General features: G+C 44.8%; 1 long non-coding RNA gene across 1 annotated transcript; it reads right to left on the bottom strand.

Moving 5' to 3' along the window:
* Positions 1–2,148: 2,148 nt before the first annotated feature.
* On the bottom strand, positions 2,149–12,498 carry LOC143508908 (uncharacterized). Its single transcript, XR_013129533.1, has 3 exons — positions 12,229–12,498; positions 3,261–3,357; positions 2,149–3,161 (listed from the first exon to the last, which is right to left on the bottom strand). It is a non-coding gene; the product is annotated as an uncharacterized LOC143508908 (long non-coding RNA).
* Positions 12,499–13,767: the final 1,269 nt, after the last annotated feature.

The following is a 13,767-nucleotide window of genomic DNA, read 5'->3' as shown; positions in this document are numbered from 1 at the left end:
CGATATAATGTGTAGCCCAAAAAAGATATTGTCACGGTACGGTGGCCCCCTACTGGTCGCCCCCGTCTACAGCAGCAGCTTGTCCTGTGGGTGTGGCGTTGTGTTCGTCCCTCAGGTGGGCGGAGCCCGCGATCTGTCTCACCTGAGGGTCGTTTGTTCGTCTATATATGTCTTGTCTTTGTACCAGTTGACTGCTGGTTATTATATCCTTAATTCGGATCAGTTCACGGGTTTTGGTTTGCGCACTTTACATATTAAACCATCCTATTTCCCTGAGACTTGGCGTGATCGCTTCCATTTATTTTCGCTCACCCTACCCGTCACAGAATAACCAGCCACCTTCGGAAGCCGCCAGTCTCCTTTGCTTTCTCCTTCGTTCGTGGTCATGTCTCGTGGTAAGTGTTTGTCTGCGTGGTGTTTTGTTTGTTGTTGAAGAGCCCCGCCGTGCTGAAAAGTGTGTGTGTGCAGCACGGCGGTGACCAGGGCAGTTGACCCCGGTCGGGCTCTTCGTATGTGGTCACAGGTATGTGCATCCGTGTGTGTGTGAGTGAACGGAAGTATGGAACGTTGTGCGTCGCTCGCTTGTGTTACTTGTTGAATGTGTTGTGTGTGACGGTGTCGCCGCTCGTCACGGTCGCCTCGCTCCCCCGTGTGTCTAGTGTTTTATGTGGGGAGCGATTGCGAACTTGAGCGGCGCGTCACCACTATTTGTGTAGAGCGCGTATGTGTGGGTCCTGTCCGTTTGCCGTTTTGCACCGTGCTTTTGTCTAGTCTTTGTGTGTTTTGTTTTAGCGTGCTTGTGAACTGTTGTGTGTAATTCCACACATGCTCCTCCCCCTTGAGTGTGTGTGTGGGGGTGGACCAGTGATGGTCCTGTGCCACGGGGAGTGGCACGGAGGGCGTCGCTCCTAAGGGAGACCCTGACCAGGAACGTGGGGGGTTCTCCTTAGGGGTGGGCGGATCGATATTTATATCGATAGTATCGATACAAAGGTGAGGATCGGTATCGGATCGATACCACGGCGAAAATATCGATTCTTCTGCTGCAGTTTAGAAGTCTGCGCGGGACTGCTTTTTTAATCCCGCTCCCGCTTGTTTTAATCCCGCTCCCGCCAAAAAATCGCTTGTTTTAATCCCGCTCCCACCCACACCTGCTTGTTTTAGTCCCACTCCCGCCCGCTCCTGCCCGCACCGGCCAAAAAATCGCTTGTTTTAATCCCGCATCCGCCCGCCACATACACATTTCTGTCGCCCCCGCCCGCAATCCTAATATGAATTGAATTAATTAGATTTAGTACTTGAAATTTTCTTATGTATTTATTAAAACAGCAATATAGCGATGGATCGCGCTGTCCCATTTCTTACCACAGTCCAAACACATGCAGTCAGGTGACGTACACCAACACTTTCTGATATCAATCACAACAAGCCAATTTCCCTCTCCATTAATTACAATGGAATATGACTTCCATACATCAGACTTTCCTGTAGTTGGCTTAATTGTGGTGTATTCGTCTGTTTTAATTGAATTTTCCACAGCTGAAACTGGTTGACCGTCTACAGCAGGGGTCGGCAACCTATGGCACGCGTGCCACCATTGGCACGAGGCATAATCACTGGCACGCGACACGCTGGACCAGCATCAGCAAAACTATATAAATTATTATATTAATGGATTATAATTTAAAGTAAAAAGTATGGACCCCCCCCCCCCCCCCCCCCCCCCCCCCCCCCAACGGTTTGGAAGTATCGGTATCGATATCGGCGATACTGACCAGTATCGTATCGGTATCGTATCGATACCAAAATTCAGAGTATTGCCCACCCCTAGTTCTCCTGAGCAGGTGGAACTCCCCTGCTAAGGTGGAGACCCCTCCCCCATTGTAAGGGGGATCAGGGCAGTGCGCGTCTGTGTTTTGTGTTGGTGTGTGTGGGTGTGTGTGCATTTTGTGTTTTATGTGCAGGTGCTTCTCCCTGGCGGTGGATCGTGGCATTCCTGGACCTTGTGTTGGTCCCAGTTTTTTAGGCTAGACAAAGTTATGAACTTCAGGACTCGGGGCCCGTTTTATAAACAAACTTTTAACAGCCTTGTTAAAGTCCGAAGTCAGATATCAACTGGTACTTAAAACTAAATCCCACTCACTAAGCTTATTGCACCGTTTAACTGTCTTAGCGCTGTGACCTTAGTTTCAGAAGATTCGACTCGTCCGTTTATTATTAACCTAATCTATTCCCCCAAAGCCACTAACTCGATTGATGAGGTGTTTGTCTATTGCAGTCGTGAGACAGCAGGGAAAGCAGCTGTGCTAATGGACGTCATATAATTAGTAGGGTGTCTATATTTTCATTTGGGAAATCCACTTCTCCAGATACATGAGCTGTAGGGGAGACTGGGGTAAGATGAGCCATTTTTCATATTTAGGATCACTACATCAAGGCAGTCATAGTTTTGTTGTGAACTAACATATCTGCAAATATTTCAGGATGTTGTGCATCCCTCCAAACAAACAGAATGAGTGTAAACATAACTGTTTCGATAATATAGCATGTCCAAAAAAAAAGATGTCTCGTGGCACAACTTACCCCGTGTATGGGGTAAGTTCAGTAGCGGACTTAGCAATTTGGGGGCTCAAGGCGAATTTAGCTAGGGGGCCCATCAACATTAATATGCGAGAAAGTCAGCTAGTCAGGGGGGCCCTACAGTGGGCTGCAGTGGGAGGGGCCCAAGGCAGTTGCCTAGCCACGCCTCAATGCAAAGACCGCCTCTGCACCGTATATAGGTCACACTGGACAGGACAGGTGCATCTGCCAAACACTGTAAAACGGGCATGTTACTAATGTAGCCTACTAATGAAACCAGCGGCGAGCGTTAAATCCCAGCGCTTGATACGCCCAGAGTGTTCGTGGTTCTGCTGTATCTCTGGGCCGTGTCCTTCTGTTACAGCGTCGTGATGACCACCTTCTCCACGTTGCTGGCGCTGGGCACGATGCCTCTGCTGCTCTACGTCTACAACCAGGGCTTCTCCGGCGTGGCCGTGGCCATACCCTACGCTGGTATAGCCACGGCTCTGGCCATGACCACGCTGCCCTGCGCCGCTGGCGTCTGCATCAGACACTACGCACCCCAACACGCAAGGCTCTTCAGCAGGGTAAGGAGAAGGCTGAAAGACACGAACAAAAGCATAGGGAAGATGTGAGCGATGAGTCCGGACCGATCGGTGTCTTCCCCTTCAGGTGGGGATGAGTGTAGCGCTGCTTACATTGATTATCCTTGGCATCCTGGTCGGCGTCACGGTAGGAGAGGCCGTCTGGACAGTGACGACACCTCAGCTTCTGATCACAGCAGCGCTGATGCCACTGTTGGGGTATATACTTGGATATGTTCTGTTGTCTCTCTTCAAGCTTAACCAACCGTAAGTCTCTTAATGTTTGATGTTTTTTTTTCTTTTAATGTTTAAAGTCTTTTTCCAACATCTTATATGGGAATTTGAGTAATTCAGTTAGAACACAAATGCTGGAGACATGATTCAGGATCAATTAACCTGTGTGTACATCTTTTCCAAAGACTTTTAAAACACCAGTGTATGCCTAAACCTGTAATAATAATACCCAATCAAAGAAACAAAGAAATATGCTATTGATAATTAATACTGATAATTATCCAGACAATAGCCTCTGGTAGGAAATACAGTTAGAGTCTGCTAAGAAAACACAATTTAACTTGCCAAATAAAGGTTCAAAGATTATTGTCTAGCTATGTTTAGTGGATGTTCTCATTTTTAAAGCAGTGTTAAAGCAGTTTAAAACAGGATACTATACACCACAAAGATGGCTCTGTTCGTGTGGCCTCAATCTGACAAGCTCAGCAAGCGAAGACCTCGCTTCTAAAATAAGAGAGAAAAAGCTGTAGGTTTAACATATGGAATGTACGTGCAACTCCTATGAGGGGGGCTCATACCCAGGCCACACTATATAGTACAGGAGGAAAAGTGTCTCAGGTAGAGACCTGCACACACTATATCAGGGGTGGCCAACCCGCCAGAGACCTAGAGCCATTTTTTGTACTGTGTAACGGCAAAGAGCCACATCATGCAATCGCGAGTGTAAGTTGTTGAGCGGGGGGGGGGGGGGGGGGGGGGGGGGGGTGGCGAGTGAAGACAGTCAAATGCGTGTTTTCCACTACGGCGATTTTAAAAGTATTAGCGGCTCGCTAGGCTTGTAAACAAACCGCGCACCACGAAAATGTAGCGGTGTGTCGCCCCGTTAGTGCATGTGAGCCCGCGGACCGGCTGGGGAGCCGCACGAAACCAGGCAAAGAGCCGCATGTGGCTCGCGAGTTGGCCACCCCTGCACTATATAGTGCAGGAGGAAAAGTGTCTCAGGTAGAGACCTGCACACACTATATAGTACAGGAGGAAAAGTGTCTCAGGTAGAGACCTGCACACACTATATAGTGCAGGAGGAAAAGAGTCTCAGGTAGAGACCTGCACACACTATATAGTGCAGGAGGAAAAGTGTCTCAGGTAGAGACCTGCACACACTATATAGTGCAGGAGGAAAAGTGTCTCAGGTAGAGACCTGCACACACTATATAGTACAGGAGGAAAAGTGTCTCAGGTAGAGACCTGCACACACTATATAGTACAGGAGGAAAAGTGTCTCAGGTAGAGACCTGCACACACTATATAGTGCAGGAGGAAAAGTGTCTCAGGTAGAGACCTGCACACACTATATAGTGCAGGAGGAAAAGTGTCTCAGGTAGAGACCTGCACACACTATATAGTGCAGGAGGAAAAGTGTCTCAGGTAGAGACCTGCACACACTATATAGTGCAGGAGGAAAAGTGTCTCAGGTAGAGGCCTGCACACAGAGCTACAGGGTAGAGTTGTTAGGATTGTGTGTATTCTCTCCAGAGATCGCTGTTTTCTTATTTACTTTTAATAAAAGGTTAAAAGACAAGACTGGTAGTGTTTTCTCTTGCAATCAACGAACACGCTGCGCTAAGGTGAAAGAGGATCAAAGCGCGACAGTTACCATGTGAGTGAGACCAGCAGTGGGAATCGGAATTTCATACAATAACAAATAAAATATCTCTGGAAAACTATTGTTGTTTTCTCGTTATAACGAGTTAAAATTATCTCGGGAATTCGGGAAAACGATTATTAAAAAAATAAAAAATGAGGAAAGCGAATTAAAAATAAGTTGCAGTGTACGTCCTCTTAGGGCTTCCGTACATTTAAATAAAGGAGTAATGAGATGGAATTGAATGAATTACATTAGAAAAGGAGTACCCTGGCAGCAAAGTAGATACTTGTCAAGTTTTTGATTTAAAAATAAGGGAAATTTTCCGCTGGTTGCTGCGAGCATTCCCACCAGCCCAATCAAGGTCCAGGACCCCTTATATTTTACACGAAGTCTTCATTTTTGGTAGGAACACCTTCTCTCACGTTACATTCATCCATCTCTGATTAGTATTTCGGGTTGGTTGTTCTCGCTGTCAGCGCTAATCTCGCAAGAACTGACACTCGGGCTTCTGCAGGTTGACATTCTCGCGAGGCTAGCGACATAATTCATTTTGGAGAGGCACTTGAATGCTTTTAAGATATATATTCTATTACAATATGGGAATTTTACGGGAAAATATTAATACGGGAGGACGACGGAATAGAGGGGTAAATTACGGTAGTTTCCGGGCCAAAACGGGAGACTTGACAGGTATGGATTTGGCATTAAAAGAAGCAGCTTTGTTTACTAATCCTTCTGTAATGTACTAATCAGGCAGCCAAGGATCCAAGTGCGGATAATAGCCATCTTTATTGAAACAATGATCACAGAGCTATCAAACTGGTCAGTTACTCCGTTCAAGGTGTGTTGTGCAGGAGTGTTGTAATCGTGGTCAGGACATTCCAGGGTCACGCCGGTGAGACAGAAGCCAGGCGGTACAGAGGGACTAGGCGGGGGACGAGGTCTAGGAGGAGAGCAGAGGTCGGTACACCGGGAGGCAGTAACACTGAGAGAACGCTTGGTACGTGGCATGGCACCAATACTTCACAACCCGGAAGAGTGAGGGGGAAGCTTAAATAGATGCGAAGGGGAGGCGTGATGAGCGGCAGGTGAACTCTTGGACGATGTTCTCATGGCTCCTGCAGTGCTCATGGTTCTCATTCCAGGCCAAGTAGTCACAGTCCCTTCAGTGCAGATGGTGAAACTCTGGTAGGAGTTGGTATCAGCACGTCCTCTGAGGCAATGGCACATCCAACCCGGGTATCAGCACATCCACTGGCAACCCAGACCATCTCCTAGGCGCTTGTATGGAATCGTCTTGGGTAGAAGCATGCAAGAAAAGATATAAAATACTAGTTGAGTACGTGAACATCAATTTAAACAACCGTTTATTTAAACATACATAGCTCACGTGCCAGCGATTAGCATGAGGCTCCGGCAAGCTAGTCATGGTGTGTACATGGTGTATTGTCATTGAATTTCAGTGAATAAAACAAAAATGAATAAGTTCATAAAATGTTGATTATTATTATTATTATTATTATTATTATTATTATTATTATTATGAAATGCCATAATATTATTTATAATCTCTCTAGGGCACACGTTCGTTTACTAACCTTCCATTTCAGCGCTTGAACCATTTTTGCCATCTGCTCTTCTTTCTCGTCTCCTTCCCTCGGTCTGCAGAGCTCTGACTCTCTGGGTTGCTTCTGCCGGGACAGGACGAGAGTTTGGCTGAGCTTTTGTCTTGGTCCTCTTGGACGCTGCTCTCCTGGCTCCTGCAGTGCTCAGGGTTCTTCCAACTCTTCCACCATCGTCCCAGCGTTCTCTTCTCAGAGCCCTCAGGTTTTCCATGTTTTTTCACAAACGCTCTAGCCACCATTTGCTCCATCTTCAGGCGCCATGAATCCCTTCTCAACTCTTTCTGATCTATCTTCCTTTCACCCCTCATCCTCTTCATTTCTTGCTCTACTAGAAGATTTAGAAGACGTTCTACATGCGCCTTCATCTTCTCCAAGTCTTTCTGACATTCCGTCAGTGTTTTTCTCTCCCTCTCCCACTCTTGCTGCTTCACCTTCTTTTCATCCTCCAGTTCCTTAAGTCTGTTCTTCATTTCTTCTCTCTCTCTTGCCCACTCCTTTTCTATCTTCTTGTGTTCACTGACCATCTCTCTGTTTTTTATTTTCTCTGTTTTTATTTGATCTGTGGCTTTCTTCATCATAGATATTATATTCTCAATTCTCATATTGAACATCTCCTCCCGTTCACTCAGCGTCTGTATGTCATCCATTGTTTGTTCCTGTCCACTTCTCAGATTTTCACTTTCCATCTCAGTCTGTATACTGCAGTCCAACTGTATTAATTGGTACAATGTTTCCTCTTTCTCAACAAATATCTTACTGGTGTGGACTGCCTTGCCGTGCGGCCTTATATACGTTCGGTTATGTTGTGTTATGTCGTTACTATAGAAAGGGAATTCTACTATTTAACAACGTCATGTATTGTGACGTCATTTAGATTATTCAATTCATAACATCAAAGACTTTGATTCACAAAAAACATACCGCGGTCATTAGGGGTGTCGCGAGACGTAACTTAGCGAGATTTCTCGTCGCGTTAAAAATCTGTCTCGCGGGATTTGTGATCCAGCAAGCAGCCAGAATGACGTCGGAAAATACAGGCATTACTATTGAAGATGCCTCCGCCACTTTCACATCGTTTTGGGTACCCGGCGGAAATGATAAATGGCAAGAGAGTGACTGATAAGACGCGGACCATATACAAACACTGTATGAAAATAATGCCGTACACCGCGACTAATACGAGCACGATGCAGACACATTTACAGCAGCACCACAGCTCAGTACTCAAATCAACATATCTCACTTGAACAGAGGTAGCAGGGACAGAACGGCGCTTTGGCAAGTTGAGACAGCGAAGGATATCGGGAGCAGTGTGGGGACGCTAATATTCTTAAAAATGAACATGGCAGTGTAGTTGCAGCAAATTCAGTGACATACTTGGGCAGGCTCTGTTTGCACCATTTGAACTCTGTATTGACAGAGAAGAACTTTTTGTTTTGCACATAATACAGTGAGTTCCCTCTTAACGACGGGTCCGGTTAACGACGGATCAGACTTACTTTTCTTTTATTTCGCGCGGTGCGCGGAGGAGCAGTGGCAGCACTGTGGAGTGTTGTGTACGATAAGCTGAGGCAGCGCGATCGCTCTTTCTCACGCTCTACGCATGAGAACATTGTTCGTTTTTTTCTATACTGTCTCTAACCCCGTCGATAAGCGGGGCAGGGTTGCCAGGTCCTACAAAAATGTCCCGCACAAAGTCAGTCTAAAACCCGCCCTTCAGAAGCCTAAACTAGCCCAAAGTTGTTGCCCCAAGGGGGGGGGGGGGGGGGGGGGGGGCGGCGATTGTAAGCTGTCGGGGGGGGGGGGGGGGGGGGGGGGGGCGGTGGCGAGTGTTAAATGGAGACAAATTGAGTATTATATCGCGATCGATTCTTAGTGTTGACTTGTAACTCCCGTGGTATCCCAACTCAAATGTAGCCATTTTGGGGCCCTAGGCAAAATATAAACAAGGGGCCCTCATTCTTGAAACACACACCATCTGAAGAGCGATCGCGCTGCCTCAGCTTATCGTACACAACACTCCACTACACTCCACTATGCTGCCACTGCTCCTCCGCGCACCGCGCGAAATAATGTAAATGTCTCTGCATCGTGCTCGTATTAGTCGCGGTGTACGGCATTATTTTCATACAGTGTTTGTATATGGTCCGCGTCTTATCAGTCACTCTCGCCATTTATCATTTCCGCCGGGTACCCAAAATGATTTGAAAGTGGCGGAGGCATCTTCAATAGTAATACCTGTATTTTCCGACGTCATTCTGGCTGCTTGCTGGATCACAAATCTCGCGAGACAGATTTTTAACGCGATTAGAAATCTCGCTGAGTTACGTCTCGCGATATCTCGTCACCAGTGGCGGATCTAGCCATTTTGGGGCCCTAGGCAAAATATAAACAAGGGGCCCTCATTCTTGAAACACACACATATAAACCAAATAACCATCCCAATACCCTTGCTTTAAACTGAGATTAAAGAATGGCAATAAACCAATAATGCACTGCCACTAACAATGGTCTTAACTCTTCACAGTAAAATCAGTTTCTGATTGCTCCAGCATTTGCAAAAATGATATGTTTATTATTCAGAGCCATGTTTTAATGAAACAAGTAGGGGAGACCGGGGTAAGTTGAGCCACTTTTTACATTTTTCATCATAGCTACATGTTGAAGCCATTTTTGCATCCAGTTAACACACCATACCAAAGTTCAAAGTGTACTGCTACTATCTGAGCAAAAACCAATTGATAAGCTTTAATGCTTAGAGAGATATTGCCTCTTAAAAAAAATTTTTCAAGCGGCTCAACTTACCCCGTGCACGGGGTAAGTTGAGCCACTATGCGGGGTAAATTGAGCCAGCACAAAAGAATGTCAGGTTAACAAGGTGAAAAACTTTATTAGAAAAACAACAATCAGTTCAAGTGAAATTGACCTCAAATTCTCCTCCTCAAATTTTTACCTCGAATCAAGTGAATATAAATCAAGTGGGGGTGTCTATTGTGGTTGTTGTAGTGAAGGGAAGAACAGAGAGGGGATCGAGATGGGTAGATGGAATACAGAGGGATGGGTAGATGTACAGAGGGAATGGCAGCTATTCAATGTTAGATATAACAACAGTAGGCCTAGGCCTACAACAAGAACAACTTATTCATTAATTTACCTGGCTAAAAATCAGTATGCCTATTATATACATCAACCATCCAATATCATGGTCATGGGGTCTTGGATGGGATAGGGGACTTAAAAACAGTAAGCCTACAACAAGAACAACTTATTCATTAATTTACTTGGCTAAAAATCAGTGGCCTATTACATATCCATTAACTATTCAATATATCATGGGGTGTTAGATGTGATAGGGGACTTAAAAACAGTAGGCCTACAACAAGAAAAACAATTCATTAATTTACCTGGCTAAAAATCAGTAGGCCTATTATATCCATTAACCATTCAATATATCATGGGTTGTTGGATGGGATAGATAGATTGATAGAGAGGGGGATAGGTAGACAGCTAGATATAGACCCTACAATATTACAGCCAGTGGCTCAACTTACCCCATATCTAATGGCTCAACTTACCCCGTGGCCACCATTGTGTAGAAAAGTGCTAATAAAGTGGATTATGCTAATCAAAAATATTTTGATTAGCATTCATATCATAGCTTAGAAAGCCAAGAATTGAAACCTAATGTGTCTACATGTTGTTCTATGTTTTTCTTCTCTAAATCATCTTCATTATGGGCACACATGGAATTTACAAAAAGAGCTTAAAAACACATTTTTATAAATATCTTCCTCACCTTGTTTGACATGTGGTTCTCCTCTTCACATGTGTAAGGAAATGGCCCCACCCACCTTTGAATGGGGTTACATGGTCACATTTGTGTACCGTTTTTTAGAAACAGTGGGTGGCTCAACTTACCCCGTGGCTCAACTTACCCCGGTCTCCCCTACATGTGAAATCAAATAATATACTCAACTTTATATTTCGCTAGAACCTAAAGCCCTAAAATCAATTTGCTCACTGTTTGACTGCATAGATGATATACAGACATGGATGTCTGACAATTTTCTGCAGTTAAATAAACAGAAGACAGAGGTTCTTGTTCTTGGCAGTGATTCACAAAGGAATGATGTCCAGACTTATTTAAATCAAATCAATCTGAAAGCCAGACAATGTGTTAGGAACCTGGGCGTCACCTTTGATAATGAGCTCAGCTTCAAATCACACATCATGACTACATGCAAGACAGCTTACTTTCATCTTCGAAACATCGCTAAGGTCCGAGATATGCTCTCTCCTGCTGACAGTGAAAAACTTGTCCATGCATTTATCACATCAAGGCTAGATTATTGTAACGCTGTTCTATCTGCTCTTCCAAAGAGCTCTATTTCACACCTACAGCGAGTTCAGAACGCGGCTGCAAGGGTTCTGACCCGCAGGAGAAAGAGAGATCATATTACACCTGCACTCCACTCACTGCACTGGTTACCTGTCAGCTTTAGAATAGATTTTAAGGTTCTAGTCATGGTTTTTAAATGTCTTCATGGTCTTGCCCCTCTTTACCTAAGTGAAATGATGGTTAGATATGTTCCAGTCAGGTCTCTCAGGTCTTCAAACAGTAATCTACTGGTGATTCCTAAAAGCCGATTAAAGATTGGCGAGGGTGCTTTTAGCCACTATGGCCCAAAGCTCTGGAATTCTCTTCCTGAAGAGCTCAGAGGCATTTCATCCTTGCATAGTTTTAAGAGCAGTCTCAAAACATTCCTGTTTAGATCCGCTTTTAGTTAAGAAACTCTATCTTAATAGTTTTATCTTATTTACTTTACTTTTTATTATCTTACTTCACTTTTTACTTTTTATGTTATTTTAATATTTTTATCTTTAATTTCTTTTAACATTTTCTTTTTGTCTTTGTCTTATCTCCTTTTAATGTTTCTTTTATTTATACTGTAAAGCACTTTGAGTTACATGTATGTATGAAAGGTGCTATACAAATAAAGATTATTATTATTATTATTATTATATATCCACTGCCAGGGATACAAAATGTTACGCTTAACAGAACTAGAATACAAAATGGATACAAGTCTATGAAATCCACCATTTACATTTAAACAGGACTGATAAAAAGATTTTGGAATACCACTTTGTGTGTGTGTGTGTGTGTGTGTGTGTGTGTGTGTGTGTGTGTGTGTGTGTGTGTGTGTGAGTGAAAGACAGGTATCGCAGAGCTCTTATCTCACTACAGTATATGTGTGTGTGGGTGTGAGTGAGAGACAGGCATCGCAGTGTGTGAGTGAGTGAGTGGCAAAGCTGAATATGTATATGTGTGAGTGAGACAGGCATCGCAGTGTGAGTGAGTGAGTGAGAGACAGTCATCGCAGTGTGTGAGTGAGTGAGTGAGTGGCAAAGCTGAATATGTATATGTGTGTGTGTGTGTGTGTGTGTGTGTGTGTGTGTGTGTGTGTGAGTGAGAGACAGTCATCGCAGTGTGTGAGTGAGTGAGTGGCAAAGCTGAATATGTATATGTGTGTGTGTGTGAGCGAGACAGAAAGCATTTGTAAACACAAAGTCCTACCATTGTCGTCTTCTCAAAAGCCTCAACACAGTGTTTCATCCGTCTTTTCCCTTGTTGTCTTCTCACTACGACAAAAATCAACACCAGGTGAATCATGGAGCATTATAAATAAATATCCAAGTCAATGTTTTTTTTACAATTACCTTCTCTTTGTCCCTCTCTTTCTTTTCACTGTCTGTATCCCTGTTTTTCCTTCCCCGTTATAAGGTCTCATTCTCTCCTTTTGCCTGTCTTACTAGTCTGTTCTTCTTGTTCTTGTCTTTTCCAAGTTTCTATTGTTTTTGAACTTTCTGAATTTTGAACTTTTAAAACTTTCTTTTCAAGTCTCATTCTCTCTCATTTGAAGTTGAATCATCTGACATCAGCTGTGTATAGCTGAGAGGCCTTGTGTACATTCTACAGTCTGACCCTGCGAGCTTTGGCTTCTGCAAATCTTGTAATCACTGAGTCCATGTCCAGTGTTTTTGTGTACAATTGAACATCGCTTTTTTGAACAAAAAGTCTGTCAACTTTTCTGGCCAATGTGCAGTGTCAGGCTATTATTAAATTGTCTCCACTGCTCCTGGTACACCGAAAAAACATTACATTATTGATGCTAAACCGATATAATGTGTAGCCCAAAAAAGATATTGTCACGGTACGGTGGCCCCCTACTGGTCGCCCCCGTCTACAGCAGCAGCTTGTCCTGTGGGTGTGGCGTTGTGTTCGTCCCTCAGGTGGGCGGAGCCCGCGATCCGTCTCACCTGAGGGTCGTTTGTTCGTCTATATATGTCTTGTCTTTGTACCAGTTGACTGCTGGTTATTATATCCTTAATTCGGATCAGTTCACGGGTTTTGGTTTGCGCACTTTACATATTAAACCATCCTATTTCCCTGAGACTTGGCGTGATCGCTTCCATTTATTTTCGCTCACCCTACCCGTCACAGAATAACCAGCCACCTTCGGAAGCCGCCAGTCTCCTTTGCTTTCTCCTTCGTTCGTGGTCATGTCTCGTGGTAAGTGTTTGTCTGCGTGGTGTTTTGTTTGTTGTTGAAGAGCCCCGCCGTGCTGAAAAGTGTGTGTGTGCAGCACGGCGGTGACCAGGGCAGTCGACCCCGGTCGGGCTCTTCGTATGTGGTCACAGGTATGTGCATCCGTGTGTGTGTGAGTGAACGGAAGTATGGAACGTTGTGCGTCGCTCGCTTGTGTTACTTGTTGAATGTGTTGTGTGTGACGGTGTCGCCGCTCGTCACGGTCGCCTCGCTCCCCCGTGTGTCTAGTGTTTTATGTGGGGAGCGATTGCGAACTTGAGCGGCGCGTCACCACTATTTGTGTAGAGCGCGTATGTGTGGGTCCTGTCCGTTTGCCGTTTTGCACCGTGCTTTTGTCTAGTCTTTGTGTGTTTTGTTTTAGCGTGCTTGTGAACTGTTGTGTGTAATTCCACACATGCTCCTCCCCCTTGAGTGTGTGTGTGGGGGTGGACCAGTGATGGTCCTGTGCCACGGGGAGTGGCACGGAGGGCGTCGCTCCTAAGGGAGACCCTGACCAGGAACGTGGGG

Source organism: Brachyhypopomus gauderio, chromosome 2 (assembly GCF_052324685.1).
Source record: "Brachyhypopomus gauderio isolate BG-103 chromosome 2, BGAUD_0.2, whole genome shotgun sequence".
NCBI lineage: Eukaryota > Metazoa > Chordata > Actinopteri > Gymnotiformes > Hypopomidae > Brachyhypopomus > Brachyhypopomus gauderio.
The sequence above is the reverse complement of the archived record's forward strand: the minus strand, read 5'-3'. Positions and strand labels throughout refer to the sequence as shown.